The 12,632-nt window shown below is 44.1% G+C and overlaps 1 protein-coding gene across 4 annotated transcripts in view; it reads left to right on the top strand.

The window, feature by feature from the left end:
• Window positions 1-12,632, top strand: part of arhgef10 (Rho guanine nucleotide exchange factor (GEF) 10) — a 361,849-nt gene that overhangs the window by 226,570 nt on the left and 122,647 nt on the right. The window lies entirely within an intron of this gene.

The following is a 12,632-nucleotide window of genomic DNA, read 5'->3' on the forward strand; positions in this document are numbered from 1 at the left end:
GGGAAGACCACGTTAGCATTATCGTGGGGAAGACCATGTTAGCATTATCGTGGGGAAGACCACGTTAGCATTATCGTGGGGAAGACCATGTTAGCATTATCGTGGGGAAGACCACGTTAGTATTATCGTGGGGAAGACCACGTTAGTATTATCGTGGGGAAGACCACGTTAGCATTATCGTGGGGAAGACCACGTTAGCATTATCGTGGGGAAGACCACGTTAGCATTATCGTGGGGAAGACCACGTTAGCATTATCGTGGGGAAGACCACATTAGCAGACATATTTACCTCGTGCTTGCAGAAGCCATTTTTTTTGAAACACCATCTTTGTCTTTGTCTCCTTTACTTCATGTAGCATTGAGTTTAGATATGGAAATTGATGCTGGTTTATCAATAGGAGAAAAACAGTATTATGTCTTGTATATTATGTCTTATGGTCAGGTACTTTATTGTATTCTGCAGTCTTTATCCATTTGTGTCATTTTTCATGTAGCTACAAGGTTGGTACAATTTGGTCTCTCTGTCGTGATAACAGATTGGTGCATGATTTTTTTGCCTTGGCACGAGAGCTTTCCTGTATTGAAATGGTGCCAGTTAGTTTTTGCCTAAACTCCTGGTCATCCCATTCCTCCTCTGAATCAATGTTGGCAGCTATGACGGGGCAGAATTCCATTGTTGCTATCCTCTTCCTGGGATTCCAGATGTACTGAGTTTACTTGTAACACCTCTGAGCTCGAACCGTGGCTGACCTGTAGAGTGCACTTAAATATTCAGAAGCTGCTACGTTTAATGGGATCCACCCATCAGCTAATGACTTTAATTGCTATTTTCATGATACAGGAAACTCTTTATTATCCAGCACCAACGGGACCGCCGTGGTGCCGGTTTATCAAAAAGTCCGGATTACAGCGAGGTATAGTTTAAAAGGTACCAGAGCCCCGTACACAGCAACAAATCCAGGCTTCCCTGTTGCTTAGCAACATGTGCAGGAACTCCGACCACAGACCAAGTGTCCCTGTTGCATAGCAACAAGTGCACGAACCCCAGTTACACAGCCACAGATCCAGGAACTGCCACTAATATGAAATAAAACTTACCTGAACCTACTCCTGAATTTTGCCGGTTAACAGAGATTTCCGGTTATTTAGGCGTCGGTTAAAAGAGAGTTTCCTGTAGCATGTCAGAAATTGGAAACTCTATCCACACCAGATGCCTGTTGGGTGACACAATGTGCTGCTGTATCCAACTGTTAGACTATCAGCAACATTGTTAACACCACAAATGCTTCTCCCTCCTGATCCTCATCACATTACCAATGTTCACCAATTTTATTTGCAAAAGCTAGTTTGGCCATTGCAGGTTTCATAAACCGTTATGAGCGTGGAACTATTGACTATTTTCTCATTAAACGAGCTTGAACTGCTTCCATTCATAATGATCTCCAAAATTTAACAAATGTGTGATAATTAAAAGGCCCATCATTCCCCAATCATGTTTCTGAGCTGGTTACTACCCTGGTAATCAATAAGCTGCAAAATATTTATGCCACAGCATCTCTTCCTTCCTTCAGTATTGTTGGATGAATTCCATCTGCTCCTATAGTAAAGTAGTCCGGTTTTTACATTGGCATTTCATTACTTCTCTGCGATCTTTGCACCTTCTGCGAGGATGCACACCTCACGGTCTAAGGGTAAAAATTGTATGGGGTGGGGGGAGCTTTAATTTTCTTCAATTGACAAGCTGTGACTGATGTATCTTGCCGGCCTTCTGATTATGGTAGTTTATGCTGACGCTATAAATGTGAGTGTGTGGAAATCAATATATAATTTCCACAGCATTTGCATGTGCTTAAATTTTCCGCAAGATGACCATCCCACAACTCTTGTAAACGAGCTGAGCTGTGGAAAGTGCTCATTACGCAGTTGGCTTTCTCCAGAGACGCCTAATCAGATGTACAAGTTGCACTTGCAATGCTCCTAGATAATGATGGGACTTTTTATACGCTATGCAGTTTTCTTCTGTATTTACAGTACTTGGTTGTTTCTTGAGTGAAACTAGCTGAGACTGACACATCTCATTTTTCTCACAAATGTTACTTCCACGGTGGGCTTCATGCGATGGTAATTGCTAGTCTGGTAATAACTCCTTCAGCCCCAAAGGAGGAAGGATGAAACCCTGCATTTTCCGTAGACATCTTGCGTTGTAATAATTTTCTTTAACTGTGTATTGGTAGATAGACGGTGTTTGTGTAAAAGCTAAAAAATCACAAACATGCAGCAGCTCACGTACACCCGACACACCCTTTTACCTTTCACATTCTCCTGGTAAGCTTGTTTCATTCTTAGTCCTGTGGGTTATACTTCATGCTAATATTTTTCTTGGCTTCCTTTCCTGAAATAAGCAGTGCACAGAAATTCTGCATTTAATGCAGGTTTGAGTAGATATGAAAATCATGACCCAATTCTCTCGTACAGATTTCCACTTTGCTGGGCTTTTGAAGTTTTTTTTCTAAATTTATTTTGTATTGTAAATGAAAGGACATATTTTAATGTTATTTTTATTTGTTCACGGGTTGTGGGTGTCGCTGGCATCCCTAATTGTCCTTGAGTGGCTTGCCAGGCCATTTCAGAGGGCAGTTAAGAGTCAACCACATTGTTGTGGGTCTGGAGTCACATATAGGCCAGACCGGGTAAGGACGACAGATTTCCTTCCCTAAAGGGCATTAGTGAACCAGATGGGTTTTTACAACAATCCGATAGTTTCATGGTGACCATTACTGGTACTAGTCTTTTATTCCAGATTTATTTAATTAACTGAATTTAAATTCCACAGCTGCTGTGGTGGGATTTGAACTCACGTCTCTGGATCATTAGTCCAGGCCTCTGGATTACTAGCCTAGTAACATTACCACTATGCTACTGTTCCCTATTTAGATCTGGTTTGTGTGGTTGAATGACTTGAAAACAAGGTTTAAAAAACACATTATTAATCAAACTTCATCTCTTCAGGTACAACTGAACACAGAAAGCACTGTGAAGTCCCATCTTTACTTTTCTTTAAATAAATGATACATACATCTTGTGAAGTCACTGAAAGCTTTGTCAGCTGGTACAGGAGAATACATTGGCACATTGGGGTTGTTGATTTCTTTGTGTACAGACTGGGAACCACATATTTGGTTTAATGGGCTATCAAGACTCTCTATGTGGGAAAAGCATGTCTTGTAGAGCTGGTTCATCGATTTATGGGGTTTTGGGAAGGAACTAGTAGCTTACCCCAATCTGGATTGGCCCCTTCATGGGTCATGATCTGGGTGTGTGAGGTGGGTATCTAGATGTTATAGGGCTCTAGACCTCTGATATCTCCGGAGTTCTAGGCAGAGAAGTTCTATCTGAATGTTATTTTTAAAAATTGAATGCCAAGAATTTGCCTTGCCGCGGTTCACAATTGTTCAAAATTTGGTACAGAATGGTGAACTGCATAGACCAATTGATTTTAAGTGGAGTAAACACAAACTTTTTTTTAATTATTCATTCACTGGATGTGGGCATCACTGGAAAGGCCAACATTTATTGCCCATCCCTAATTGTCCTTGAGAAGGTGCTGGTGAGCTGCTGCCTTGAACTGCTGCAGTTCGTGTGGTGCAGGTACTCCTATAGTGCTGTTGGGGAGGATGTTCCAGGATTTTGACCCAGCGACGATGAAGTATTGGCGATATACTGCCAAGTCAGGATGGTGTGTGACTTGGAGGGGAACTTGGAGGTGGTGGTGTTCCCATGCACCTGCTGCCCTTGTCCTTCCAGGTGGAAGAGGTCGCGGGGTTGGGAGGTGCTGCCAATGAAGCCTTGGCAAGTTGCTGCAGTGCATCTTGTAGATGGTACACACTGCAGCCACGGTACGCCGGTGGTGGAGGGAGTGAATGTTTAAAGTGGTGGGTGGGGTGCCAATCAAGCAGGCTGCTTTGTCCTGGATGGTGTCGAGCTTCTTGAGCATTGTTGGAGCTGCACTCATCCAGGCAAGTGGAGAGTATTCCATCACACTCCTGACTTGTGTCTTGTAGATGGAAAGGCTTTGGGGAGTCAGGAGGTGAGACACTCACCACAGAATACCTAGCCTCTGACCTGCTCTTATTGCCACAGTATTTCTGTGGCTGGTCCAGTTAAGTTTCTGGTCAATAGTGACCCCCAGGATGATGTTGGTGGGGGATTTGATGATAGTAATGCCATTGAATGTCAAAGGGTGGTGGTTAGACTCTCGCTTGTTGGAGATAGTCGTTGCCTGGCACTTGTGTGGTGCAAATGTTACCTGCCACTTATCAGCCCAAGCCTGAACGTCATCCAGGTCTTGTTGCATGTGAGTATGGACTGCTTTATCTGAGGAATTGTGAATGGCACTGAACACTGTGCTGTCATCAGCGAACATCCCCATTTCTGACCTTATGTTGGAGGGAAGGTCATTGATGAAGCAGCTGAAGATGGTTGGGCCTAGGACACTGCCCTGAGGAACCCCTGCAGCGATGTCCTGGGGGCTGTGATGCTTGACCTCCAACTATCACAACCATCTTCCTTTGTGCTAGGTATGACTCCAGCCAGTGGAGCGTTTTCCTCCTGATTCCTATTGACTTCAGTATTATCAGGGCTCCTTGATGCTGCACCTGGTCAAATGCTGCCTTGATGTCAAGGGCAGTTACTCTCGCCTCACCTCTGGAATTCAGCTCCTTTGTCCATTTTTGGACCAAGGCTGTGATGAGGTCGGGAGCAGAGTGGCCTTGGCGGAATCCAAACTGGGCATCAGTGAGCAGGTTATTGGTAAGTGTCGCTTGATAGCACTGTCGATGACGCCTTCCATCACTTTGCTGATGGTTGAGAGTAGACTGATGGGGTGGTAATTGGCCGGATTGGATTTGTCCTGCTTTTTGTGGGCAGGATATACCTGGGCAGTTTTCCGCATTGTCGGATAGATGCCAGTGTTGTAGCTGTACTGGAACAGCTTGGCTAGAGGTGCGGCTAGTTATGGAGCACAGGTCTTCAGCACGACAGCTGGGCTGTTGTTGGGGCCCATAGCCTTTGCTGTATCCAGTGCACTCAGACGTTTCTTGATAGCTCATGGAGTGAATTATTAAACAAGATACAGGAAACTCTTTGGTATCCGGCACCGACGGGACCGCCGTGTTGCTGGTTGATCAAAAATTCTGGATGACGGAGAGGGTTATCTACCGAGGCTATTTTTAAACAAACAAAAATAAAAAAATCAAGAAATGTGCAGTATACAGTAATTGGGTACTCACCTACAGAATGTTGTGTTAAATGGATGGTGGAAGATACTTGATTAAGTACAGTACTGCCAGTTGAGGGTAATGCAATGCAATGACTACCAGCAGTGTGGGAGACACACAGTACCCCTGTAAAATGGCGGATCGGAAGAGACTACCGGCAGCGCGGGAGAGTCAGACTCCTGTTATTGAGGTGTTCCGACTTCCGACAGCGCCAAGAAGCTGAGTAGTGGCAGTTTGGAGAACTACCCCCACTGACTAACTCGGCCACTGCGGGAGACTCGGACTCGGCAACATTGCCAGTTGTTGAGGTGTTGTTTTTGGAGTGAGCATTTTGCCGGTTAATAGAGAATTCTGGATATTTAGGTGCTGTTTAAACGAGAGTTTCCTGTATTCTACTCCCAAGAAGAGTACCCGAGGCTATATGCCATTAAACAAGATATACCAGTTTATAATTTCTATAAATGCAGTGGCGTTTTCTGCATGGCTTTTATTGCTTATGTAATTAATGCTGCAGTTTAGAGAAATTTTTTTTTTACTGTCAGAACACTGAAAATTGTCCATTTACCACTTTCCACAACTGGTGACAGCATCTGCATGTAATGTATTCTGGTCCCAGTTACATATCTGTGGACACAGGTTACCAGCAAGCAATTTTTGAATATTTTGGTTCGAGTTTTTTTTTCCCAGTACAATTTCATAATTTTATTTTGACGTACTGACCAGTCTGTACTTGTTCAGTCGCATATGAAGAGTGTGGGCGATCTTTTGCCGAGATTTCAAATATGAGTGACACATATTTGCTTTGCGTCCACCAATTAGTATCCGGCATTCTCTTCAGCTTAATGTTGTCACTGTTTCTGTGCTCTGAAATGTCAGTAAAACTTGAACTCGGAGCTCAAACGAAGCTGAATAGATTCCCGCACCACTCGGCATACAAATGCAGGAGTTCTCTGCCGAGCTGTTGTGGGAGTTTAGAAGTTAACTACATAATGAGGAAGCAAGAACAATGATGAGTCATCAACTGAAAATAACCGCAGAAAAATCAAGTTTGTCTTTAAAGGAACATGTGAAATCAAAATTTTCATCATTATTCTTTATAATGTCATAATTGTGAATTGTAATTTTTTTTTTACACAGAGAAAAGAATTCAAATTAGGATAAGAAAGATAATTAGGGTCAATTTTCAACTTGTCATCTGGGCACCTCACACTATATTAATTTAAACCCTCCCCCACAGCACTAGCTAATCTCCCAGCAAGGGCATTGGTCTTAGTCGTGTCCACATGAAGCATGTCTATCCTATACAGGCCACTCCTGTCTCCGATCTGGTTCCAGGAATTTGAACGCCTCCTTCCTGCACCATCTGTCCAGCCATGCAATTAACTTCCTTATGTTATTATTCCTATACTGAAAAGTACATATGTAAGAAGTCACACAACACCAGGTTATAGTCCAACAGCTTTATTTGAAATCACAAGCTTTCGGAGCGCTGCTCCTTCGTCAGGTGAAGTGGAGAAATGCATAAAGACACAGCTTATATAGTCAGAGAATCATGTCAGATGTTTACAGGTAATGTTTCCAACTGCCATTTATCACACCTCGGCAGAGAGATAATCACAGCAATCAAAGGTGTGAATGGTGTCCAAACAGGTCAGTCAGGAAAACATTACATCAAAGAACAATGAGGTGGGGTCACAAGGGGTCAAATATTGCAGATGCTGGGGTCTGTATGAAAAACAAAAAAACAGACAAAAAAACATTTTTTTTGCTGGAAATCACAGCAGGTCCGGCCGCATCTGTGTAGAGAGAACAAGCCAATGTCGACTCAAGTCTGGATGACCCTGCGTCAGGTGGGGTTACATGTAGCGTGACATGAACCCAAGATCTCGGTTGAGGCCGTCCTCATGGGTGCGGAACTTGGCTATCAGTTTCTGCTCGACGATTTTGCGTTGTCGTGTGTCTCGAAGGCCGCCTTGGAGAATGCTTACTCGAAGATCGGAGGCTGAATGTCCTTGACTGCTGAAGTGTCTGCATGGTCTCGCCGATGTACCATGCTCTGGGGCATCCTTTCCTGCAACGTATGAGGTAGACAACGTTGGCCGAGTCACATGAGTATGTACCATGTACCTGATGGGTGGTGTCCTCACGTGTGATGATGGTATCTGTGTTGATGATCTGGCATGTCTTGCAGAGGTTGCTGTGGCAGGGTTGTGTGGTGTCGTGGTCGCTGTTCTCCTGAAAGCTGGGTAATTTGTTGCGAACGATGGTCTGTTTGAGGTTAGGCGGCTGTTTGAAAGCGAGTAGTGGAGGCGTGGGTATGGCCTTAGCAAGGTGTTCGTCGTCATCAATGACATGTTGAAGGCTGCGAAGAACATGGCATAGTTTCTCCGCTCCGGGGAAGTACTGGATGACGAAGGGTACTCTGTTGGTTGTGTCCCGTGTTTGTCTTCTGAGGAGGTCTATGCGATTTTTCGCTGTGGCCCGTCGGAACTGTCGATCGATGAGTCGAGCATCATATCCCGTTCTTACAAGGGCGTCTTTCAGTGTCTGTAGGTGTCCATCGCGTTCCTCCTCGTCTGAGCAGATCCTGTGTATTCGCAGGGCTTGTCCATAGGGGATGGCTTCTTTAATGTGGTTGGGGTGGAAGCTGGAGAAGTGAAGCATCGTGAGGTTGTTCGTGGGCTTGCGGTAGAGTGAAGTGCTGAGGTGTCCGTCTTTGATGGAGATTCGTGTGTCCAGGAATGAAACCGATTCTGAGGAGTAGTCCATGGTGAGTTAGATGGTGGGATGGAACTTGTTGATGTTATCGTGTAGTCTTTTCAGTGATTCTTCGCCGTGGGTCCATAGGAAGAAAATGTCGTCGATGTATCTGGTGTATAGCGTTGGTTGGAGATCCTGTGCAGCGAAGAAGTCTTGCTCGAACTTGTGCATGAAGATGTTTGCGTATTGGGGTGCGAATTTGGTCCCCATGGCTGTTCCGTGTGTTTGGGTAAAGAACTGGTTGTCGAAGGTGAAGACATTGTGGTCAAGGATGAAGCGGATGAGTTGTAGGATGGCGTCTGGAGATTGGCTGTTGTTGGTGTTGAGTACTGAGGTTGTCGCAGCGATGCTGTCATCGTGGGGGATACTGGTGTAGAGTGCCGAAACGTCCATCGTGGCGAGGAGTGTTCCTGGTTCAACTGGTCCGTGGGTGCTGAGTTTCTGTAAGAAGTCTGTAGTGTCGCGACAGAAGCTGGGGATTCCCTGTACGATGAGTTTCAGGATGCCCTCGACATATCCAGAGAGGTTCTCACACAGGGTTTCGTTGCCTGATGCGATAGAACGTCCGGGTGTGTTGGCTTTGTGTATCTTTGGGAGGCAGTAGAAGTCTCCCACGCGGGGAGTACGTGGGATGAGAGCATGTAGGATGCTTTGAAGGTCTGAATCGAAGGTCTTGATCAGTCTGTTGAGTTGGCGGGTGTGTTCTTTGGTCGGATCTGCGGGTAACTGTCTGTAGTGTTCCTGGTTGTCCAGTTGTCGGTATACTACTTTGCAATAGTCCGTTCTGTTCTGTATGACCATGGCGCCTCCTTTGTCTACTGGTTTGATGACGATGTTGCGGTTGGTCTTGAGAGCGTGGATGGCGTTGCGTTGTTCTCCGGTGACATTCTGGACTGTCTTCTGAGTGCGGCTGATGAATCTGGCGTTGATGCATCTCCTGACAGCTTGAGCATACCATGAGAAGAACATGACACCAATGTTCCCCCTAATTTTTGTTTGGGGTGCGCAGCCCCATCACAGTTTCATGCATGCACAAAACTTTACATGGGGAAAAGCCGGTTCCTGGGCTGGGCAGGACCGGCAGAGAGCTGCGTGGCTACACAGCTTAGAAGGAACATTGCATGGCACCTGTAGCATTGTTTTATAACCTACAATGAGGTTTCTCCCTCACTCAACAGGCGTTTGCACGCTCTCTTTATTCTTTCTCTTTTCTCACTCTCTGCCTCAATAGAATCTTTCTTCCCCCTCACTTTCAACACATTCTTTCTCTACATTCCACCCCCCCTCCCCAAAATGTATCTAACCTTTTCTCTTTTCCTTTTCCCCAAGATAGCATGTCTTTCTGTGATTCTAATACCTATTCCCTTTTATACCAAATCCCCAAGAGGTCGGTCTTTCCCTAATCCTGACCGAGTCTGTGTTGGAAATCTGAGGTTGAAAAGTGATATAGTTTTCAGATTAAGCGTGTTAGACTGGGCGTCTGCTGAACCTGTTTTATATATTAGCGGATGGTTGGCATTGCTCATGGTGAGTCATGTGTTATCGTCGCCACTGATTTAGGGTGATTGAATTTGTGAATATATCTTTACAACCAGTCAGAAAGTTGCTCAAAGTGATGACGGACAGAGAGGAAACCTGTACTATTGTCGTGATTTCATTATCTCACAGATAAATGTATAGATGGATATCTATGTATTTTGGAGGGAGTGAGAAAGTTATTAAATGAAGTTTTGAAATTTATAAACAAATGAAAATTTAGGCCTGGTTTATACATTGTTCTTGTTGCAGCTTGTTTGCTGGTAACACTTCTTTTGGCTGATGTAACATTGGCTTTGCTGGATGTATTAGATACAGGAAAAAGTATTTTGCATCAAAAGCCGCCCCCTTGATTTTGCATTCTTTTAACAATGTTTGTTTGCACTGGTAGTCGTGGTTTCACAGAGCTTTGGATTTCAAAATCAGCTTGCTAGTTGGTTGACTGATGGGCATGATTAAAGACCACTAGCCAGAATCTGTGGAAATTATTATTCCCTGAACTGAAGATGATTCAGAAATGGTTTCTAACAGCATAGCCTTGCAAAGTAATGAAGCTTTCTTTTTTTAATAGTTCATTGAAAATTGATGATGATGTAAGCCTGCTGTTCCTCTATGGCATACCACAGATTTGCACAAGCACGGTATTTTATTCTGATGATTGTCATGAATAGACTTTTGTACATTTTGAATGTCTTTTCCATGCAAAACTTTGACATGTAACTTTAGATTGAGTAGAAATGGCATCACTGAGTTAAAACCAGCCTATCATTTTTCACTGATACTTTTGTATCTTGACCTGAAAACTGTGGACACATCATTAATTTGTAAAATGCCTGAGTTATTACAAACAGGTTGTAAATGTCATTGCGCACCTAAAGCTCAAAGTCTTTATTTTAGCGTTTTTAACATTGGCTGCATTATTTATCTCTTAGTTCAAGGATTTGTTTTTAATGTTGTAGCTTCTTTGCAAACCTGCCAATATTTATCCATATATTTTCAAAGCTAAGACAGTCTTGCACCAGAACAGCACAAAAGTACAGGAAACTCTCTTTTTTTTATCCGGGACCGGCGTGGTGTCGGTTGATCAAAAAGTCCGGATTACAGAGAGGTATACTTACCAAGGTACGAGAGCCCCGTACACGGCCACAGGTGCAGGAGTCCCGGTTACACGGCCACAGATCCAGGAACCCCGGTTACACGGCCACAGATCCAGGAACCCCGGTTACACGGCCACTAATATATAGTAAAACTTACCTGAACCAACTCCTGAATTTTGCCGGTTGAGAGATTTCTGGATATTTAGGTGCCGGTTAAAAGAGAGTTTTGTAGCGGTTCGTGTAGATCGCCACTAAATAAGAGAGTTTGACTTCGACGAACTATTAACAAGTTGTTTATTTACAGGAACAGACTAATTACATCAGGTAAGATGGCTGACTGTAGGAGCACCGTGGTATAGGTCTTGTCCCAGCGGGGACTCCATGAGGACTGAGTTCGCAGTCCTGTGGGGAGCGTGATGATGTCATCGCGTTTGTGTTGTGACGTCATCATGTTGTTCGCGTTTCCCGCGCTTAGGGCGTCACGTGATGCGCGTCGTCACGTTTGCCCGCGCTTGGGGCAGTCACGTGACCGCATCGTTGCGTCGCTGGCCGTTGAGGCCGGGCTGTGCCGGTGCTTGCCGCGGGAGCGGAAGATCGCGTCGCTCCCGTCAGCTGGCCGTTGAGGCCGAATCGGGCCGGCAGCCGCCGCACGCACGTCACGGTGACGTGACGTCAGCACGCTAGGGCGCGTCTTAAAGGGGCAATGGCCCCAACAGGTAAGTTAAAAGGGCAACAGCCCCAAAAGGTAAGTTAAACATACAGTAAGGTCAGTTAAAGGGAATTATGTGTCTTTATGTAAGGTACAACCGATGGTACTGCCACAGTTTCCTGTATCGCGCAGTATGAGTGCCTACAAGGGACATATGAGCAGCACAAATATTTCTTGGGATGAACATGGTAAGAGTAATTTAAGGCTATTCTTTGTTGTTATGCTCTACATATCTTGTGCTCTCCCAGGTCCTCGGTGCAGAGAGAGAAGTGGTTACTTCTGCTACCATCTAACCACGAAAAATATCAGAAGGGTTACAGACTGATTCTAAACTTTGGATGGATGAAAAATGTTAATGAAATTGTTGAAAATTGCTACACTATCTTACATTTATGCAGGTAGTATATGCTAGGAATGGCATGATGTCTAATGCATATTTCCATGCTGCTAATAAGACAACAGAAGTATAAATATTTGAGGATTAATGTTCAAGGAAAGACTTCCTAACACAAGATGCAGGGTCCACTACTGAGTGGGGGAATGGGGGGGGTGGGGTTGTTCCCAAATATTTGTTTCGTGGTTACCCCTTTTATGTAAGGTAATTGCAAGCTTGTTTCAATGATGGCAGTAATTCCACAGTTGCAGCGTATTTGTGGCTGTCCTTAACTGGGTGATTTCCATCTAACAGCTGGCTTGGGAAGCTGACCGCTGAACTGTCCAGTGGGTGAACACACGGATTCTAGCAACTGTTGCACTGCACGATAAATTTTGATACAATAAAGACCAAAAACAAGAATAATGATGTGCAAGATTTTTGGAGGGGCAAACTTGAAAATGTTTCACGTGGAAAACCAAATTCGAAAGATTAACAGAAGATAAGTGGAATTTTCAGCGACACTCAAAGGTTACGGGAATAAAATATATTCCTTTTGAGAAGATGGGAAAATCAATAAGACCTTGGCTCACAGTGACCGAATAAAAGGGTCAAAATAACCTGGCGACCAAACAAATATTTAATATTTAGCGGGAAAATTGCTCGAATGTGCTGAGGATTGGATTCATATAGAAGTCAGTTGGGGATAACTAAAATAAGCATTTGATGAGATAGTGGGTGTAGAAAATATGACTCGACATATCTATTATTGCGTAGGATAAAAATTGCTTCTAATCTCAAAGTTAATTGTTAATTTTATACTCATGTTCCCTAGCTCTACGTTTACATTTGAAGTACTCGGCAGATCTATTTTATCTGTA

The sequence above is a fragment of the Somniosus microcephalus genome, chromosome 9 (assembly GCF_052327205.1).
Source record: "Somniosus microcephalus isolate GS21.2 chromosome 9, FLI_Smic_1.0, whole genome shotgun sequence".
NCBI lineage: Eukaryota > Metazoa > Chordata > Chondrichthyes > Squaliformes > Somniosidae > Somniosus > Somniosus microcephalus.